At 37.6% G+C, this 8760-nt stretch overlaps 1 long non-coding RNA gene across 1 annotated transcript; it reads left to right on the top strand.

Moving 5' to 3' along the window:
- The first annotated feature begins 613 nt into the window (after positions 1-613).
- LOC115228290 lies at positions 614-1718 on the top strand. Its single transcript, XR_003883200.2, has 3 exons — positions 614-1076; positions 1143-1266; positions 1297-1718. It is a non-coding gene; the product is annotated as an uncharacterized LOC115228290 (long non-coding RNA).
- Positions 1719-8760: the final 7042 nt, after the last annotated feature.

The raw sequence follows: 8760 nt of genomic DNA, 5'->3' as shown, positions 1-8760 counted from the left end.
TATCTTATCAACCTGGTGGACACACCTGGACATATCGATTTTTCATTTGAAGTAGCGGCGGGAATACGGGTGTGTGATGGCGCCATAATCCTCATTGATGTGGTGGAGGGAGTCTGTTCACAGGTAGGGGAGGTCTCTCAGTCTAGACGTACTCAGTCATACGACTAGCCTTGACTGAGGGACTCAAAATAGTCATTTTTCTTAACAAAATGGACAAACTGTACACCCATCTCAATCTAACTGTACAACAATCATTTATACATTTGAAAAAAATAGTCGAACAAGTAATTTAATTATATAATTTATTACTTTAGGTAAATTCAATCATCGCCCAGTACTTTATATCTGAGCAATTCCAACATGATCAAAGTACTTCAAAGAATGCCGCCGATTATGTTTCGCCTGAAGCGGGGAATGTGATCTTCGGCAGCTCGACGGACGGTTGGGCCTTTACGTAATACATATATATAATCCAAGTATTCCCCAATTCGCTGAAATGTTTTCCAAAAAGATAAAAGACCGAGCCGCCTTTGATGTCGCCGCCCATATGTGGGGAAATTATTTTTGGAGTTCAAAAACACTAAAATTCGAGGAATGTACAGGAAGCCACAAACTGACAATTTTTGAGAGTTTTGTTCTCAGTAATATTTGGACGGTTTATGAAGCTGCACATAATAAGTATTGCCACGTGAGTTACTTTCAAAGGGATTCTGAACGGTTCAGTCGAATTGCAAGAAGAGTGGTAATGTCTGATAAAGTTAACTTTGTGGGGACCTTTGACGTGTCTCTACTAATGTCGAATTGGCTGCCTCTTTATAAATCTGTGTTCGGTTCTTTGTGGTTTGGGTGTTTTAGATGTTGTTGTTGAGTTTTTGCCTTCGCCCTTGGATTTGGACTGTCGTAGGGTTAGTAGGCTATTGGGAGGAAGAGAGGTGTCTGGTGATGTGATGGATGGTGTATTGTTTTATTCAATGTGTAGAATTGACTAATATTACTCCTAATGGGAATAGTTTGGTTGCTTTTATGAGCAAACTAGTTTTCGTCCCACTAAACGAACTCCCACGAAAATATCAAATGTATTATAATAATTAATTAGTAATAAATTAGCAATAATGTTAAATTATATATATTAAATTAATTAGATTGGTTAACCAAACGGAATCAAATATTGTTGAGTTTTGTATTGGTTTTACGCGGTCATTTTGTGGGACAATTCGAAAGGGGGACTCTCTGTTTATTTTGGGACCAAAACATGACAGTCGACTGGTTATCACACAAGTGGGACTTGTAAATTAGATTGAGGACTCGTCCACACTCCCTGTCTCATATAAGCATGGAAAGAAGATTAAAATAGAGAATTTGTTTATTTTTATGGGCCGGGAACTGATTCCTGTCGACATGGTCAGTCCGGGGAATATTTTTGGGTTCTCATGGAGTGAGTCAAGTCGATTTATGAAGACGGCCACATTGTCAGACAGGGCAGATCTCCCCCCTTTGACTCCCCTCTACTACGAGACAACTCCCATTCTGGCAGTCTCGGTGGAGCCTGAGAATATTGGTGGTCCCATTGCCCTCATTGTAGACGATATGAGTGCTCTGAAGGAGGGGCTCGAGTTGCTGTATTTGTCAGACCCCTGTGTGGAGACACACGTGACTAATTTGGGGGAACAGGTCATCAGAGTGGCTGGGCAGTTGCATCTGGACAAGTGCATTGAGGATCTGAGGACTCGGTTGATTCAATGATCCACCAGAATTAGATTTGCACGTGTTCCACTTTCGATTTCCCGCCCAATTGTACAATTCAGAGAAAGCTTGGTGTGTGGTGACCTGACTGTGTGTGTCCATTCAAATTCACTAAAGTGTGAGATTGGGTGAGATTATGATTATTGGATTCAAGTGTGGAACAACTGCCCATTCAGGTTGTCCGAGTGTTGACTGACTACTCCATTGGTGTCGATTTATTGAGGAAGGAGTGTGAAATGATCGATTCTGATAAGGTAATCGGTAACATCAATTAGATTTGTGCTGTTTATTCGACAAATATTCTCATAAATGGTATGGATGGGGTGAATCAGTCGACTCTGTCTTCAATTGTATGTCAGAATGTTGTATTTGTTAGATTAATGGTTTCAAGTTAGCAATGGAGGCAGGCCCCCTGTGTGAGGAACCCCTTCATGGATTATGCTGCACAATTCGACAGTTAGAAGGACACTCACATCACTCAGGACAGGTCAGTTGTGATGTGAGGAATGCCATTTGGGGTGTATTGGTGTCATCATGTGGAGTACGGTTAGTGCAGCCTGTGTTGTTGGGGAGTATCCGAGTGCCGGGTGGGCTGATTGGTTAGTTATGGAGAGTAATGGTCAGGGAAAGTGAAAGGGGTTATTGGGAGGAGAGGAGGGAGGGTGGTCAGTGAGGACTTGTATGATCTGAGTGTGTTTATGTGTGATTGGTATATTCCGATGGTCAATTCATTCGGGATTGAGGAGGAGATGAGAAGTAGGACGAGGGGGATGTGTAGTTGTCAGTTCAAGTTCTCACATTGGGAGGTAGTGGGGGAGGAGTGTGGAGATGATCAACTGGGTGACAAGCTTGTGAAGGAAGTTCGGCTGAGGAAGGGATTGGTTACTCAGGAACAGATTGTCGGGGATCCTAATAAGCAGAGGACGTTGGCTCGGAAAAAATAATTCACTATTTTATATTTCTCAGTAAAATTAGACGTAAGTGTGCTAATTATGAATAATGGTATAAATATAGCATTTTGCGCAGTTAAATCAGAATGATTGTCTTTCTCATTTTTGCTGGTTTAATATTCGCCCAAGATGAAACATTATTTGATAAAATATTTTCAAGGGTCGATGATTTTATTGTATTCATATTAATTTCTAACATTTAGAATACATCTGCAGCCTTGATGGTGAGACAAATTAACAAAAAGTCAAGTTGAGATTTTATTTATAAATTATAGTTACATTTCCATCACATATAATTTACGGGTTTGGAGTGATCCTCCTTATGGCTCGATTAATACACTAATAATTAAATTGTATTTAACTAACAGATAATACACGGAAATGTTAACTAAATTATGACCTGAATTCATAAATAAGCAGGGATAGGAATGTAGTTTTTTTTGAATTTTATAGCGCACAGCGAAACGTTGATTTCTTCTATACATCTAACAAACTGCGAGGTCTTCTTAGCAACATTTGGCATATTCCTGAACACAATAAGATAAATCTTGTTGTTCGTACCACTTGACAGCATTAAAGATTCTTTCAATGACTATCTGTCGGAGTCAATGTGGATTTAGTCCTGGGAGATCAACTGTAGATGTAGTATAGGGGCATATCTGTGCCATGTGTCACAAATTTGAAATGGCGATCTCAATATTGAACATTCATATGAGCAGGGTATTTAACACGATCCGCAAAGAAATGTCTTTAAGACTATTCTTTATGATTTCTCGATCAGAATGGTTTGGTAACTGCGTAGAGTTGCCAGTTTATATTGGATTCATATATTCAAGGTCTTTTAAAACAAATATTGGAACCCCCTAAAGTGATTCGATGTCGTCTGTTTTATCTATCTTGAAACCGTATTAAGAAATCTGAGAAAACTAGTGAATACTGAATCAATAACTAAAGTGATAAATGCCTACAGTCTCGGTCGATCCTGAGAACATTGGTGGTCCCACTGTCCTCATTGTAGACGATATGAGACTGATGGCTACATCACTTTTCTAAGATAAATATGCCACTAGTCACTTTCCTCTGCAAAAGACAAGCCACCATAAACGCCTTTGCTTGTTCCTCTCAGTCAGTACAAACCAGTACATTCAACAGTCGGGGACAACACACGCGTATTCCGTGGAGAGTGACATAAACATACTGTCAGTCCTCTAATAACAGAATTCTCATTTTGGATGCATTCACGACGTGTTCGACCAAGCCTACCAATCAGGCCAAATGAGACCAGAACAGTCCCTTCCTTGTCTGGCCAACAAGAGGACTGACTGTCGTCCACCACACACAGTACTCGCCACACAATCTCCCGGGAGAGACCCCCCCAGCGACCTCGCCCGGCTTGTCTGGCCTTATCCTGACAGGCCAGCACACGTTTTCCGACTGTCGGTCTTTCGTCTCACGGTGAGCAGGCGGTCCTGGGAGTTGGGGTTTCCTGTGTGGTTGGGGTGGGGTACTTTGGAGGTATGTATAGACTGTGTTTTTGAAGTCCTGGGGACGTTAACTGTCGCTGACCCCGCAGAGGAGGGACAGGCGGGTCCTTGTATGTAGTTGCCATCCATTACAAGAAATATAATATGTAATTAGGACTGCAATTACGAAATACAAGCCTGCTTAGAATATTTGTTATACTTTTCAAATCCAGTATAACACAAACTGTTCATCTAATTACAAAAAAAAGTCACGATGATAACACAACACACTTGGGGTCCATGTTTGCATTCATTTTTACAAAATGAGATCTTAAAAACCCACCAATTAGCAGTGACTGAGAGTAATGAATGTCGGGGCACCAATTCATTAGTTAGAGAATGATACCGTAAAGTCTCTCATGTCCACAATTCTGTTAAGCCACAGCAAAATATATTTTAAATGGAAAAAATTGTGATATCCGAAAAAAGATGACAAAAATTGGGAATGTTCTCAAATTGTTGAGTAGGCACTCCAGTTATGCAAATCCTGGATTTGTCTTTTCTGTTTTGCACCTTTTGGACTTGAACTTTTGAGCACTGTTCAAAAAACCGAGGTCTTTGGCTTCTGGGATTAAAATGAATCTAAAATCCCTTCTTGAACGCATTATTAAGGATTTAATTGATCAGCCTTGACCGCCCTCGCTTGAAGGAGAGGAATAGGTCAGAGAAGAAGCCCGTAAATTTTATAGTGGGGTACTTCTGGGGAACTCTCAGGGTTATGTACGACATATAGTGTTAAGACACGTCACAATAAGTAGGAAACAAGTAAAGAACCTCTTGTGGTTAAAGGTTCTTTACATATTTGTGGTGGACGGGCAGACTAATGCCTCCTGCGATTGGTTTGACCAGCAATGTCAGTCGGCGGAGAACGTGTTGATCTCCCGACAGGATTATTTTTACAGCTTGGACGTATGAGTAGTGCAATAATGTCAAATGGTGTTCTACATGGGCAGGATGAGTGAGGGGGAGTACACTACCATAATTGCAGAGATGCCTTTAAAGTGTCACTTTTGGCTGATTTGACGGAAATAAATGGAAATAGTTATTTATCGGCAGGCGAAACTCCACTGCCTTTGATTTATGTCTTATTTTCATTGCTATATTTGATTGCTGTCGTTTCCTGGTGTTCCATTCTGGTGAGTTGTCCGCGGGGGATGGGTCCTCACTACATGATGTTGATGGTGGTGGTTTTGAAGGCTGTTTCTTTACTCTTTTTTGATGTATTCGGTCTTGGAATATTTTAGTTGAACTACTTTTTTGTCAAGACACACGGACTGAATGATCTTGCTTTCGCCACATTATTTTATGTCACCGGCTGGATAATGCCCTGGGTTGGATAATGCCCTCTCAACGTTATTTTAAAAAAATAAATATTTTTTCAAATTAATTTTGATTAGATTTTTTGATTTTCTTAATTATTTTAGTAATTTATCAAAGTTTTTTTCAAACTAATCTAGCATGTAAATTTGTTTTGGTTATCTAAGTTTTCCAATTTGAAAAAATAATAAGTATAATCGATCAAATCTATATTTCAGAAATGGTTATTCTCAACCTTACCAAAGATGAACTTGAAGTAATCAAAAATATTCAAATAGATGTTTTTTATATTACCGATTGCAGAAATCTGAAAAAGATACAGAAAATTAGCAGAATAGTTAATTTTCGAGGAGGAAGGGATAGATTTAAGAAGGTATGCTAGCCTTAGTAGCGATAATGGATGGGTATTTCTTTTTGTATAAATTGTAGTTGGTTGTGGTTATAGACTCATTTTCTAAATTCGCAGTTGTAAAACTTGCCAGGCGGAAATCAGCGGAGGAAATTACTAGAAAATTAAAGAATATTTTTTACATGATTGGTCCCCCATTTATTCTACAGAGAAAGGCAAGTTATTTGTAAATTTATCTTTAGATTCAATCAATCGATCAAAAGGTGGATTAGCTCAACTAGTGCCTCAAATGGGTTTTTTGGAAGCTATAAAGACTTCTATCAAGAAATCGTTTATAAATATAACATGGCGAAGCATGAAACGACCAAGATGACACCTTTCGAAATTTTTATGCGAGGAAATCATTTAATCCCGGAGGAAATAAGACCGGCGTTATTGTCATTCGATGGAAATGAAGCGGCTGAATCAAGTCAATCGGAGATAATTGGATCCGATTATTTCGATCTGAATGACGAATTATCCAAACATGTACACAAAAGTCGTATAAAAAAATGACTCTTATAAAAAAATTTTATATAATAAAAATTTATGAATTTTTAATATTTGTTTTTAAATGGTAGACCTAAAAAATTGTATAATTATAGTAAAATACGTTATTGATTCGGAAAAATTGGTGATGCCGGTTTTTGTCGATTCTTGGAAAAATTCATTCAATCAAAAAATTGATAAAAAATTGAATAAATCGACTTAATTTCATTATCAAGTTATTTTTAATTAATTATCAGGTTATTTTCGTTTTATTTTAATAAAATTTTTAAGGGGGTATTATCCAACCCAGGGAATTATCCAGCCTGTGACATTTTACATAACCTACGTGTAGTTTTCCTGCTTATTCTCAGAATGAATGGAGCCTTCATGGTGGCCACAATTGCTCTCATTGGGGCAGGTTGGATCTTCATCAAACACATTCTCTCTCCTTGTGATAAACGCCTTTTCTTTCTGCTGATTTCTCTTCAGGTTAGTAGTTGGTTTGAGTGTAGATATTGGCGAATGTGGCCTATGTCGTTATTGAGGAGAACAAGCAATTCAATCGAGCCTTCAAAGCCTGGAGACTGGTCTTTCTCATTGTAGACTTGATGTGTTGTGCAATACTTCTGTTTTCCTTTATTCAGTAAGTGTTATTCTTTATCAAGTTCTATCCAACTGCTCAAGTCTCACCTCAAATGTGATCACAAGGCTAAGGTCAACTTGCGGAAGCTTAAACTATTTCGTCGTTTTATTTTCTGGTGTGCTATTGAATTTTAATCTCAAGGTCGTGTGTTACTTGTATTTGTCGAGAGTTCTTGTGTACTTTCTAAACGCCGTTCTTCCGTATGATTTGTTTTGGGTGTCGGTTGTTCTCTCGGAACTGATCACGATTGTGTTTTTCGTAGTCACTGCCTGGTGTTTTCTCCCCAGCAGAATGAATAAATATTTTCCTTTGCACGACGTTTAATTTAATAACTAGTTCTATTTTCATGTGACAGCAATTAGTATTGCTAGAATAAAGTCTTTTCATTTGTTAATTATTAGATTTATATTATGAGAGCACTAGTCTACGCTGTCATATGAAAGGATGCCACTTTATTTGATAGTCTTGATTGGTTATGGTTCGATTGTTATTTTATTAAAATGTTCGATAATATTGCGTAAGTGGAAAATAAAGAGAATTATAGAATTCGATCTTAATAATTACAAAGTGCTAGATAATCTCCTGATGATTGTAAATATGACAAAGGAATAATCTTTAGAGGAATACAGTGGCAAATAAAAACAGTTGGATATGCTTTATTTCGACTTTTTTTCTAAAAAAATTATAAATTAATATTTTGCAACAATTCTTGACAAGATTTAAATTATTTGCTTAGCATAAAAAAATATAAAGATGAGGATTGCCGTGCTGACAAGCACACAACTGCCCATCTATTCCGCTGTCCTGTTTTTTTTCACTATGTAAAAAATTTGCCATTCACTCCCCGGAGGTCCTATGGGAGCAACCTGGGAGGGCGCTGTTGTTTCTGCAAGCTGCTGGTCTCATAACTTAATGTGAGATCGGGGTTATGCAACAATAGCAATAAAGATGAGGATTAATCTCAACTGGATTGTCTAGAAAGGATGCGCATAAAAAGTGAAGATCATTGTTATATGATTAGTTAAAATTAACTGTTTTTCACTCAAAAATAAAGTTTGTGTTTTGCCCAAGCTGAGTTATAAATATTATGGATCTCGTGGAAAAGGAAGTTATTATCAAAGATAAGAGCTTTTTAAAGCGTGTAGGGATTATGTGACTTTATTTTTTCCGTTTCTTGTGTTTTATTTGGGGAATGACAAAAATTTTTAATGCTACAAATTTAAAGATTGACTTTGGGATTTGTGACAAGAAAATCTTCTAAAGACGGCATCACATCGCAAAAAATTGCATTAGAACGTTCCCAAAACTGGCTTTAGTTCAGAAAAATACATTACAATTAATCTCGAAGAATGAACCATAATTTTTTGTGTATCTGAAATCGCCAAAACTAATTTTACTGTTGACGTGTATTCAAAAATGCCTGGGTAGCAAACAGAAACCTCTACTGACGCAAAAAATATCCAATCCAGATAATTTGATTTCAAAAAGCTTTTAACCATATTTAACGAGAAATGGAAGAAAATCATTTTTAGCACTTCATTATGTTTCCGGAGATAATCAGTGTTTAGGATGCTACCAGACTGCGTGGCTAGATAATCCGCATTCTTCCTGCTTTTTTGCAATGAACATATAGTGATCCTGTGTATGCAAAAAACAAATTCTTATTTGCAAAAGACAATACAATTTTTAGCAAGATAATACCGTTAC

The sequence above is a fragment of the Octopus sinensis genome, unplaced genomic scaffold, assembly GCF_006345805.1.
Source record: "Octopus sinensis unplaced genomic scaffold, ASM634580v1 Contig10150, whole genome shotgun sequence".
Lineage (NCBI taxonomy): Eukaryota > Metazoa > Mollusca > Cephalopoda > Octopoda > Octopodidae > Octopus > Octopus sinensis.
This window is presented reverse-complemented; position numbering and strand designations above follow the sequence as displayed.